The following is an 11,090-nucleotide window of genomic DNA, read 5'->3' as shown; positions in this document are numbered from 1 at the left end:
TGTTAATCATGTTTAGCACTTGGAATTCTGAAAATCAGTTTTTCAATATCAGTCATCGAAAATCTTTTTGAATTTTTTAAAAATTTATGCTAAAACACACCGAAAATCTTTTTTGAATTTTCTAAAAGAAAATAAAGATGCAGAAATGAAATATTTACAAACAATATTTTTGTGAGTTCATGTAAGAGGATCATATCAGTTTTTGAGACAAATCACCAAGTTCTAAACAATTTACCTAGATTGTCAGTATATTGGTCCACTTTAAATTTTCACACAAATTTCAATTGATTCGAGATACGATATTAATGTTTTAGAAAATTGATATTAATGTTTTAGAAACTTGAGCTTAATTGAGTATCACTCCACTTGAATATACTCCTGTATCCAGATCCCAATATTCAGTCTTACAAGTGAGTATACCACAGATGATATCTGTAAAGGGGTTATGTGCGAGGGCCGTGAGAGCTCAGGTCGATACTTCCGTATACGCAGAGAGATGGCGACTTCGAATTTTGGTGGGTCCTCTTTAGAGGATCTTTTTCTACAACATCAAAGATTATCAATTTTATTGTTTAATCAGATTGCTGAGGGCGAGCTTATATTTCAAAGCTTTTGCAGAAAGTATTATTCGGGGACTAGGTTAGTATTTCCATACAGCAGAAGTCCCGGAATTATACCCCAGATATCACTGAGTATAAAGACCTAGTATCTCAGAAAGAGGGACCTTTCAAACAAGATTTCGGGGGTTACCCATATATCCAAGAATAGTTACCCACGAATTAAGCAAGTTTGAATTTAGGTTTATATCTCGTTTCAACTTACTAAGTGTGTAAAAATCTACCGACACATCCGCAGTAAGATTGTTTATCACTTTTAAACATTTCACATCTTTAGCATGTTGTGATAGTCCACTGATGTACTATCATTTCCTCTTTTTCACAACAAAACTCATTTTTGTTTTTATCATGTTTTTGGCTTTTTCAAATTTTCTAATGTTTTATGATTTCTGAAATTTTCTACTCCCCCTAAAATGCAAACACATTAAAGAAAAAGTGAAAATTATCTAAGCTCTTGACTCACTTGAAACATGAAATGTAAAACAAACTATACCGAAATATGACAACCGATATCAAATCACATCAAATCGACATTCACTTGGCATAAACAATCAGAACTCCCCCTATCAACAAACTATTTTCCCATTTAGATTTCAAAACACTTAAGTTTGTTTTAATCAAAATGGTTTTTCCGGAAAATAAGTTTGATTGATTTTACCACCTGTAGGTTTATCAATAATAAGTTCGGGGATGTGGTTCATCATATTGTCTGTCAACCACTTGTAGGAAAATGCAAGTACAAATTAATGTCCTTGATTTACCATATGCACAATCAAATCTCTCTAATCTAACCACTTGTAAACACAAACACAACCAAACCTTTTTACCGTTTGTATGATTGACATTACCGAAGAAAATTTTCTCAAGAAAGATGCCGATACCTGCTCCTCGCTTACCAACCTGGTAGCTCCGGCAAGTCAGGTCCTTAGTCGAAGAAAATATCCACCCAAGCCTGACTAGCCTTGGGTTTTACCGAGTCACCATCACTCGGTTTCTTACATTTCCTCTTCTTCTCATAAAATTCTTTAATCCCTTTGACTTTTCGGTCAATCATCTTTCCAAAGATATGTTTAACCTTGGGGTTAAAGACCTTCTCAGCATCAAACTCCTGCTTGTCATTATAAAATTGGTTAGAAATTTCAACTTTACCAATTTTCTTTTTATAGTTTTCAGCCCGAAGTGATGGAAAGTTCTCATCATTCACAATCGGAATTGATTCTTCATTTTTCAAACCAGCTTCATTTTTTGTAACAATCTGTGGCTCATCTGACTTTGTGGAGTCAGATTCATCGCCAGGAGTTAGCTCCTCTCATTTTGACCTATCAAAATCATCGCTAGTGCTATCAGTAGCTTTCTTAACAACCCACCTCTGGTTGTCAGATTTAGCTCTCTTCTTGTAAAATTTGTTTGAACATTCACCAATTTCAAATGTAGAATTTTTAAACAATTTTGTTCTATCAATTGGTGGTTCAAACTCAACCACTTTCTCTTTGAGTTTACGAGATACTCCCTGTTTTGATTGTATTGCCTTTGAACAATCTCTGGCAATGTGTCCAACAGTATTGCATTGGAAACAGGTTCTCGTATCTTTCTTCTGCTCAGCCATCTTCTTCATTTCCTCTTGCTTCTTTGCAAGGAACTCATTGTTTGACTGCCTCCAGAAATCTTTCTTTTCTTCTTCTTCAGATGACGTTCCTGAAACAAATATCATTTTCGATTTAAAATCACTAACATATTTTTCATTTTTCTGTTTTTCTGTAGGAGTAAAACCAAGACCTTTCCTTTTGAAATTACCGTTATGGTTTGATTTCTTTTGAAAACCAGAACCAGAAATGTAACCCTTTTTCTTGTTTAATCTTTGTTGTACTCTTGAGGTGTATTTTTTAGGTTTTTCATTTAGACATAAGTCTTTTATTTCAGAAATATTAATTTCTGTGAGTTTGAAAACCTTGTTTATCAGTTCAGTTTTGACACCTCTTATTGGAAATTCCTCATCAGAATATAATTTGTCAGAATCATTCAAAGTGTAAGCAACTTTAAACAACTCATCATCCAAATTAGATTTTGATAACATAAATTTTCTATCATAAACTATTTTGTCCTGTTTTTCTGTTTGACACGGACTGCTTGACCCAGACTTTGACTCTGACGCGAACTCCAACTTTGACTCCTTTATTCATTGTTTTCTAACACATGATCCACTACTTTCTTCATCAATTGAGACTGTTGATCAGTGTCAGATGATGTAACACGACATCAATACTATCTGGCAAGTTTACTGATGACTCCGACTCCCATTGTAAATTTGTTGCCTTTTTGACTCTTTCATCATTTGGATTTCTAGCCGGATATCCGTTTTCCAGCGGAGGTGGACACTTGTTGTAACTGACACCTTGTTTCTTACCAGATGGCGTCTTTTCAGTGTCTTTCTTCTTTTTAGTCTTTTTCACTAGAGTCTTTTCTTCAACCTTTTCTTCTGAAACTTTCTTTTCTTCAGTTACTTCATTATCCTCTAATGCCTTCAAGCTTTCAGCCATCGGATAAATCCAACATGAGTAACTTTTCAATAAACGGTTAACTCTTTCAGTTTCAATTCTTTGAAGTTCAAGTTTCTGTTTGAGTTCAGCACACTTCTCAATATAATTGTTTACAACTTTTTGTTTGACCATAAAAGCTCCCTGAAGTGTTTTCATAGCTGTATCCTGCTCTTCACTTGTGTCGTTGTACATATTCATTGCCTTGTTCAACACATCATATGATTCTTTCAATCTGTTCATATTGTGGATCAATGAACTGTTCTGTTTCTTTACAACTTCACAATTTTCACAAGTTATTAGACTCTTCTTTGCAATGACTTCTTCATTAATCTCGAACTTTGGAGTTTCTTTCACTTTTCTTCTCACTACCGGTACTGTCTCATCATTGCTGCTAACCGGTGTCTTTACTTTCGTCTTTTTCTTCTTTGCCTTCTCATCCTCACTATCGCTTTCTGCCATCATCTTTAGATGTTTTTCCATTTCTCGGGCATAATACTCAATATCATCATCACTTTCTTCCTCAACTTTGGCAACAAATGCTGTGTAAGCTGTAGCTTGATCAGGAATATAGTTATCCCAAGTGAAATTCTCCCAGGTAAAACCCTCGGGTAACTTTTCATCATCTTGATTGATTAAACAAGCTTTTTCATCAGCTGATACATATTTATCCCAGTTGAATGACTTCTTTTCATCCTGATTAACTACACATGCTCTCTTTCCAGAATCTTCAACTATTTTTTCCATGTGCAGTTTGTGCTTGATGTTGATGTTGTTGATATGGTTGTTGAGCAACTTGATGGTAGATGGCTTTCCGATAGTAATCGTTGTTGTTGTTGAAAGGATTTTGAGCTCCACTTGCTTTGCGGTTGGTGCACTCCCTCTTGAAGTGACCTTTCTCCCTGCAACGAAAACAAGTAACTTTAGATTTGTCAAAACCTAAAGTAGAAACATTAGCTTCATGAAGATCATCTCTCCCCGTGATCTGCTTGAATTTCTCAGCTCTTCTTAAAACGCTGGCCAAACACCATTTTATGTCTATCAGCTCCATCTCTTTAGCATCTATCTGGTCATAATCTTCTTTTGTTAGGTTTGGATTCCCGATACGACATGCAACAAAACAACTGTAAGATTCTAAAACCATTCCTAATAAAGACATATGGTTTTTAGCAACTTCCTCAGAATAATCTTGATCATTTTCAAGATTTAAAACAATATTGCATTGAAGTTTTCTCCCATTTTTTGTTGCTAAAATGTTTGGATCAAAAGACGGAAATGATGTGAAACTAGTTTTGCTGTTTGATCCTGATGATGAACTTCCAGGAGAATTCTTGGCGTTGTAAGCAGTTTCTAGTTTTGGAGATAGATTCGTAGGCTTCTCATTCACCCCTTCTTTGTAGTACAACCCAATATCCTGTTCACCATCGAAATCTTTCATCTGAACAATCTTTCTTTGTTCCATTTCTTGAGCTTACAACTTTTCAATGAATTTGCTCAAGGTTAACGTGCTAAAGCCCTTTTTGTTCCTGAGCATCATCAGATATGTTCCCCAAGTTTCATGTGGTAAAGCATCTGCAAGTTTTTCAATTAACTCTTCATTGTCTTTGTTGATGCTTAACCTCTTCATATTTACTAACTAGTTGCAATATCTTTCAATGATCTGTTTTGTACTCTCATTCTTTAATCCTCTAAACAAATCAAACTCCTTTTTCAAAAGCGACTTTTTATTTTTTACCATCTCCTAGCTACTAACAAACTTTGAACGCAACGCTTTCCAGATTGAATACGAACTCCCATTGTGTTGTAGCAAGACCATAATATCTTCCTTCACAGCTTGTTGTAGCAGACTTAACATCATCCTTTCATTCTTATATTTCTTTTTGTCATCGGCACTCATGTCTTTGATCGCAACTTCCTCTTCATCATCATTTAACGGCCTCACATACTTTGTTTCAACACATTCCCATGCATCTAGGTAGTTAGCTTGTACCCAGTTGTTGGTGCACTACATCTGTCGACTTCGTCTTGTATCGAGTCTTAAGTTGTATTGTATAGATTAGGGCACGTTATACGAGAAAATAGGAGATTATATGTGTTTAGTGAGCAGGTTTCGCTCATAGGGACAATTAGGAGAGGTTTCGCTTATAAGGTCAAGATAGTTTCGCTTATTTGTCATGTTGAAGTTTCGCTTATGTGTACATGTACACTGGAGCGAAACCATCTGCCTTATAAATAGGTGACCTATGAGCGAAACCTCATAAGAATTCCCTTGTCTTCCATGCCGAAGTGCTGTCGGTGTGAGAATTGAGCTGTATGCATTGTCAAATCAATACAATCAGCTTATTTAGTGAAGAACAAGCTGTTTCTACCTTCGTTTCTTGTTATTCCGCACCTGAAACGAAGTAAAACTCCTCTGAACGACTCGTTCGGGTCAGAACACAATCCTACAAGTGGTATCAGAGCTAGGGAGGAGGAGTTCTGCAGAGATTAGCTGGAATTCGTCAAGATTTCTTACTTCTACACCTTCTTTCATCAATTCAGAAAGTTTTACCGGTCAGAATCGGATTAAAATTTCACAGACTGTAGAGAATTGAACATAGAAAAATCCCTGAGCATTTGGTGTTGAAATTCGAATTAAAAATGGACAAAATTGATATCGGACTAGGTTTCGCTTTTTCGAACATTGTGTAGTTTCGCTCTTGTGTCAAGTATTTTGAGGTTTCGCTCCTGAGTAACCAGAGGTTCGCTCCAAAGGCCCATTAGTGTTTGATTTCGCTCTTGTGTCAAGAAGGTTTCGCTCATGTGTCACCAGTAGTTTCGCTCATTTGAACATTAGTGGTTTCGCTTTTAAGAACATCGAAGGTTTCGCTTTTGTGATCATTCTAGTTTCGCTCATAAGGACATTCAGACATCTGGTTTCGCTTATTTGTCACTGATTTTGAAAAACGTGCTAAGTCATCATGGATACCGAGTTCTATAATGCATTTGCAACACCGTCTGGTCTATCTGCTGTTATTCAAGCCATGAGTATAGAAAACGAGATGGGAACCACCCAAAAGCCCCCTAAATTGATGAGTATCGAAGAATATTATGGGTGGAAAGATAGATTTGAGAACTGGGTTCAGGCGAACCATCATAGGTCATGGGAATGCATATTAAAGAAATACGTGTTGCCTCGAACAGATTTGCAGGTTCTCAAGGAGTTATCAGAGTTTACGGATCAGGAACGAGTTATGTACAAAGCTGAGAAAATGATGATTAGTCTGTTGCAACAAGCAATTAAAGAAGACATATTCATCTTGCTCCAACATGACAAAACTGCAAAGTCAATCTGGGAGGCACTTAGAGTCAAATTTGAGGGTAGCGAGAATATGATTAAAAGCAAGAAGGCGTTGCTAAAGAAAGAGTTTGATCTGTTCAGCAGTCTACCAGTTGAAGACACAAAGAAGCTGATTGAGAGATATTGCCACCTTGTGCGATCAATGTCGATATTGAGTATTACCAAAGATCGTGAAGAATGGGTAGACAAGCTAGCCGATGCACTACGACAGAAAGAGTGGGGAACATATCTGATGATTATGAAGAACACGAGTGTTTATGATTAACGATTTCTCAGTTTATAGAAAAGATCGAGAGTCAAGATTTGGAACAGCAGAAGATCGCTAGGATGAACAGTCCGAGTGGTCAACAAGACGTGAAGATGTATTATAAAGGTAGTATTCCGGTTCTAGAATCAGAGAGAAGTCCGAAAATCCAAACTGCATTCAGTGCTGGTGATTCAACAGAAAAAGCTAATCAGGGTTCTAGCAAAAGCTGCAGCGGATTCTCATCATTTCCAAGTGTCAATCCTAAAGAGTCAAATACAAGCTTTCAGTCTCAGGGCATAAAGACATGAAATGATTACGTGATTCAATGCAACATTGCTCTAAATCTTCCTGAAGGTCAAAGTTTTTCAGAAGACACTGCTAAAGACCACATGGCTCTACTTGGTTCCATGTTGTTATCTTATGAGGGTCTTGTAGCTGGTCGGATCAGGAATCCTATGCTTACAAAGGAAGATTATGATCAGATAGACGCCGAAGAGATGGAACTGATGGACATTAAATGGTGTCTTGCTAGTGTTCTTAGACGTGCTGAAAAGTTTAAGACAAATACCGGGAGAAATGACTTTCTTGATGCTCATGTATCTACTTTAGGTTTTGATAAATCTAAAGTTACTTGTTTTCGTTGCAGGGAGAAAGGCCATTTCAAGCGGGAGTGCAAGAACAGGGAAGCTAGTGGCGCTCAGAATCCTTTTGGAAATGACGACTACTACCGGAAAGCCATTTATCAGCAAGTTGGTCAATCACAAGACTCGCCGACGGCTCATGGTAGAAAGTTTGAGGATTCTAAGAGAGCGTGTTTGGTAGACTTCAACTGGAACAACTACATATCATCGGAAAGCAAAGCATGTATAGTCGATCAAGATGATGAGAGACTACCTGAAGGATTCAGTTGGGATATGTTCCTTGATGAAAAAGGAGAATACAAAGCTTTCATCGCTAAGATTGTCAGAGAACCAGACATGTTTACCACGTGGATGAAGTCTATCGGAGTGAATGTGAAGAGTGTGGATGAAGAGTCTAGTGTTTCTAAAGAAAGTTCAGAAAGTTCTGATGAAAACTTACAAATTTCAGATGAGAGTGTTCAAAATGTTATTAGTTCAGCAAAGGAAGTTGTTTTTGATAAAACACCATCTGATTCTGATTTATCAGATGCTGATTCTGAAAACTCTGTACAGTTTGATCAACCACCAGTTGATAGTAGCAGTGATGATGAGGAGGAAAAACATGTTAGTGTTGCTAAAACTCATCTTTCTCCTGAATGTTTTCATTTCTATTTTGCATATCGCTTGGAGAAACTGAAGGAGAAAAGAGCTGCTAAAGAATAACAACAAATGAAATCTGAAAATGTTGTTCAGAATGTGAATGTTGAAAGTGTTGCTGAGAAGATTGCTGAAGATGCGATAGTAATTGAAGCTGAGAAGGTGAAAGAAGAAGAAAACGTGATAGAAGTGGTGAAAACAATTGAAATAGAAAAAAATGTTGAAGTCGTCAAGCCTTGCATGAAGTGTTTGGAAGCTTGCAAGGAATGTGCAGCAAAAGACGACATCATTGCTGAATATGAGAAGAAGAAAGAGCAGTTACTGTTCAACCTCAACTATGTTAAAGAATCTTATGATATCTTGAACAAAACAGTAACTGGTCTCCAAAAGACAAATTCTGAGAGAGAACAAGCACTTACGATGATGAATGCTGTGATGATGACAAAACAGAAAGCCATCAACTTTTACATCGAAGAGAGTGCTAAATGGAAGCAAGAGTTAGAGACAGAAAAAATCGAGAATGAGAGAATTAGACGTTTGTTACAAAGTTATTCTAGTTCTGATTATCTCATTGATCGTATTTACCCAACTGTTGCAGGTATGGAAGCTTTTCAAGACGAGAAGCCAAAGAAGAAGAAAGATTGTGGTAACAAACCGACTGTCAGCTATAACAAGTGTCCGCCTCCAATTTGGGAAGGGTACTCTCCTAGAAAACCAAACGAGGAGCAACTTGAAAAGGCAGTCAATATAAAGCTAAAAACCGACACAACTTGACGTTTTACCAGATAACATTGATTTCACATTTACCTCGTCCGATACTGATCATGAGTCTGAGTTAATAAAAAAGGTGGTCGATCAGGTGTTGGATACTGAGGAGGAATTCGAATCAAAGTCTGAGTTTGGAGGGTCAAATTCGTCAGTCAACTGTCGAAAGTCATCGGTTAAACGGTCTTATAGTAAATAATTTTTGTTATCAAAAGCAAATTTGAATGATGAAAGTGACTTGTTTTAATTGCAAAGAGAGAGGGCATTTTAAGAGAGAGTGTCCTAACAGAGAGGTTAACAATCACTAGAATCGTTTTACCAACGACTACTATAGACATGCGATCTATCACAAGCCAAATCAACAACAAGTCGTTCAGAGACCTCAGATTGAGAACAAGCCAGAGAAAGCTCTCATAGTCAACCAAGATGAGGAGAAGGTAGCTGAGGGATTCAGCTGGGATAAATACATCCCGGGAAGTGAAGGAAGAGCTATGATGGCTGAGATTGTCAAAGAATTAGAGAGTGTTGTTGAACCAGAAGTGGTTAGTGACGATGTGTCTGTGGAAAATGTGGCGGATCTTGAGGAAATTGCTGCTGAAGTTTATTACTATCAATCCGAACAGGAGGTATTAGCCAGTTCTTTAAAATCCATCATGCCTCCTAAAGTGTTTGATTCTTTTGCAGGTTTCTCGAAGAGCCAAAAACAGGATTATGCCCACGATATGAGGAGAAGAAAGATTCTGTTGAAGAGATGATTGATGTAACCAAAGAGATGACCAAAGAAACATTGAAGGAGATTGCTGACAGGGCTCTTATGGGAAAACTGAATGAGGTAGACACAGAACCTGTAAAACTAGAGTCTGTCGGTACCGAGTCAGTACAAAAGGAGTCTGATGAGGAGTCCGAGATTGAGGAGGTCAAAACCAAAGGAGTGTCTGAGTCAGAGTCAGATGATGTCGATAAACAGGGTGTTAAAACTGATTAGGAAGAAATGATTGTCGAGCAGATTGGTTCAATCTCTGAAACCCCATGCCAAAACTGTTCAAAACCTTGCATGGAGTGTCTCGAAAAGGACACAAAGTGTCAGAAATTGAAACAACACGCTGATATGATTAATTTTGATCTAAGTCAAGTAAAAGAGGCATATGACACACTGGCTAGATCTATAAAGATGATTCAAAAAGAAAGTGTTGAAAATGACAAAGCCACAAAGTTGTTAAAATCAACAATTTTTGATAAACAAGTGGAAGTCAATTTTCATTTAGACATGATTGCATCATTAAAGAAAGAGTTAGAGTTAACTAAAATTGAGAATGAACGAATTGATAAGAAGTTAATGAGCCATGTTGCATCTTCTTATGTAATTGAGCAAATTGTCCCACAACAACCAAATGAAACACAAGTCTTTAACAGCGTTCCACCCCCAATGTGGAATCATTACACTCAGAAGTATCCAGATGGGGTGGAAGCTACATTGAACCTCAAACTGAGGACAATTGAGGATGAGTTACCGAAGAGTATTGATGTTACATTCTTTCCATCCGACACTGACAATGAGTCACATGTCATCAAGACCGTTGTTGACCAAGTGTTAGATGAAGAGACTGATAACAATGATAATGAGTCACAGGTCATCAAGACCATTCTAAGTATTCTGTGTCTGATTCTGAAGAAGAGGGTAACTTTTTAGACCGATTCATACCAAAATCAGACAAAGTTGTGAATGTTGATCCGATGATGGTGGTTTACACAATGATTGTAACTGACAAGCTTTATTCTGATTTTGAGTATCCGCTTCAGAATGCAAAGATTGAAAATGTTGAAAAAGTGTTCAAATTGGTCGAAATTGATATTGCTGAAGTGAACAACAAAGACTTCTTTTCAAAACCCAAAAAGTCGTTTGTTAAGTCAACGCCTAACAACTCGGGTAAGAAAGAGTGGGAGGGAAAGGGTAACAACAAGAAAAATGGTAACAATTTTAAAAACAAAGGAATTGGTTTTGAGAAGAAAATGGCTAAGAAAAATTTCAGGCCAAAGGATAACATGAATGATGTTTTTGTCGCTGGACCAAGTGTTGATGCTGAAAAAGAGTACATTTTTAGTCAAAAAGCCATTGATAATTTCAATGTGGCGAAGAAACTGAAAAAAGAGTCGTTCAAATCAACTTTTGTCGAGTATGACAAAAGAGTTTGTTATCGCTGTAATGAGATCGGTCACATGGCCAAACAATGCAAGAAAGTTTTTGAAAAACCTGTTGTGCAAAAACCCCGACCTAAATCTCCAATTGATAAAAAGGGTAAAAAACCTATG

This window comes from Helianthus annuus, chromosome 14 (genome assembly GCF_002127325.2).
Source record: "Helianthus annuus cultivar XRQ/B chromosome 14, HanXRQr2.0-SUNRISE, whole genome shotgun sequence".
NCBI lineage: Eukaryota > Viridiplantae > Streptophyta > Magnoliopsida > Asterales > Asteraceae > Helianthus > Helianthus annuus.
The sequence above is the reverse complement of the archived record's forward strand: the minus strand, read 5'-3'. Positions refer to the sequence as shown.